Source organism: Odontomachus brunneus, unplaced genomic scaffold (assembly GCF_010583005.1).
Source record: "Odontomachus brunneus isolate Ranch 3 - 2012 unplaced genomic scaffold, Obru_v1 Obru_scaffold_008, whole genome shotgun sequence".
Taxonomy (NCBI): Eukaryota; Metazoa; Arthropoda; class Insecta; order Hymenoptera; family Formicidae; genus Odontomachus; species Odontomachus brunneus.
In genome coordinates this window covers 1,091,061-1,093,700 of record NW_022639458.1, presented here as the reverse complement: position 1 = coordinate 1,093,700, position 2,640 = coordinate 1,091,061, and positions in this window count along the sequence as shown.

Below are 2,640 nucleotides of genomic sequence, written 5' to 3'. Positions count from 1 at the left end.
ATATATATATATATATATATATATATATATATATATATATAATTGAAAATATGTTGGTGATATTACGGTCGACACGCAGTTTTCCACACGAACCTCACTCACCCTCGAAATGCTATGCCGGAATGGTGCGCGATGTCTGGTAAGCCCACATCCTCATCCGCGAATCTCAGTTTCCCACGATCCTCCGGCGAACTACTACTCCCCGCGAAACCCAGGGCGAAGCCGTTCCTCGACAGCTACCTCCGCGCTTTCGCCAAAAATTACGTAATGACGTCGGTCGCGCACACAGACAGGGACGCGCTTGAGCTCACAGGCGACGGGCTGGAGAGCGGCTTTACACAGCGCCCTAAATTAAGACCTACCTACTCGCTGCTGCTGCTGCTGCCTATTCCCGCCGTCGCGGGACAGCCCGACTGTCCCGCAGGATGGTCTCTCCCGCAATTTGGCAAGATTACAGGGTGGCGCGGCATTGATTAGGGGGGGACGATTAAACAATCTAGGCCTCCCTGGTAGAACTTCTGGGAGGGCGACTCGCTCGGCGACGGCTACTCTCTCTCCGCCGAAACACGCGCTGTGTCTATTCGCGTTGCAAGCGCGCTCTCTTTCTCGTTCTCGCTCCCTTTCCTCCTTTTCCTGGCGAGCACAGCGCCGTTCACGCAGGCAGATGATCGCCTTCGGGCCATGCACTCAAAATGAAGCAGTTATACGACCGAACTAATAACATATTTAGGAGGGCGAGCGTATCCCCGCCATGGTATGCCCGCGACCTCCCAAGATGGGCACGCTTCCAGGGCGCGCGCGCTCGCGTCGCGTCTCGTCTCTCAGGTTGAATCGAGGGTAAGCACGAAATCGATCCCTTTGGCCGCTCGTGAGAGACGGTCCCTTGGCATGCTAAAATAATGGTTTGATCGTCCTAGGAGGATGTAGGAGGAAAAGGGAATTCCTTTGTTATGTGATCAAATATGTAGGACATATTTGTGGATCTCTAAGTTTCTTCAGCGGAAATTCCAATAAAATGACAGTCGAGTTCAGCCAAATCACTTAAATTCGAATGCCTTTTTACTTATGTGAAGTAAATTCTCCTCCACTTTGAATCATGGAGTGAATATTTTCGCTAGAAGAAAAATTGGAGACAGAGAAAGGAATAATATTAATCCAAATTTGATATACTATCTGATTTTTTGAAAGTTTGAGTTAAACTCAGTTGAGTAACATTCACTCTTGCAGTTCTGAATAGCGGAATAATTTCACTATCATCTCAAATGAATTTTCATCTGTTCTGAATGAAGTTTCATTCAAAGAAATTTAACATATTTACATTTAAGTATTACCGATACATCCAATAATTTTTCTAACAAATTAATGTTATAATTCGCAATAATGAAAAATCAGAACGAGCTCGCCTGGAGAGGTTATGTATTGAAAATTTTCCGCAGAAAACGGTTTTCTTTGATGTGAGTTATTATTTTTTATGCATGCGTACAAAAGAAAGAAGAAAAATGACGAAACCGCACTACTTCACAAAAAACAGACGGAAAGTTACTTTGGAAATGAATGAGAATTCACATAGCGTCGTTATTTTCTACTATTTCTGAGGATGAAACCGAGACGGCCGAGTCGGACGAGAAGCAGACTCGACAATGCCTCTGGTTTCCATGGATTTGAACTGCCCACAATAGGACAACCGGAGGCGCCCTTTGTCGGCGTCCGGCTTCCACCGAGTCACGACGCTTACGGTTAAGCCACCGGACCACCAACACATACCAACCGACCTGAAACATATGTTACGGACTTTCGCGAGACCACTTCGGACGTGCCTTCGGATGGGTGGGTGACTATGCGTTGCAACGATACACAAGCGAGGATCGCCGTTTCTAAAGATTTTCAGCCTCCAAAAAAATCGACGACGGTCTTCTTCGCAGGGTTGAAGCAAAATTATGGTCGTATTTTTTTCGAATAATACCGAAAATCACATCATAGATGCGTAATAAATGTAATATCAGTGACAAGTATTTCTGATCTTTATTGTGTCGAATACACATTTATTGTTACGAAATACGTGATACGCGAGCGTAATTAACTCGGCGGAGTTAATTGATACAAATGAAACCGTACGCCGATCGATTGTCGTCGTTACGGTCGTAGCTTCTGCAAGCTGTATAATGTATCCTGGGTGGCGAGTTGATTAAAATTTGAATTGGCCTAAATCCCTCCGATACAGACACCTCTACAAGAGCGTAGACAAGCTTGAGCGCGCGCGCGTTGTCTTCGCCCGAAGTGCTATTAAATTTTAATCAGCGAAACGGAGTTCAGCGGACCACCAGCACACTTATTACCATTATGAAAGTACGATATCTCACGAAAACGTACTCGATCATGGAATATACCATAAAATGTAATCTCCCCCTCTCTCAATTGATTCATTCAAAAAACGTCAGCGAGTATATAGAAACGAAACAGAAAGAACGATAGAGAGAGGAATGGAAATAAATAAGTTTTCAGGGAATGCCAAAACAAATGACGAATTTCAAAAACGTCAATAACGTAATAGTGATCATCAAAACATTATATGTCAGATAAGCACTAACACAATCACGCTACTCTGTTCTTATATATATATATATATATATATATATATAT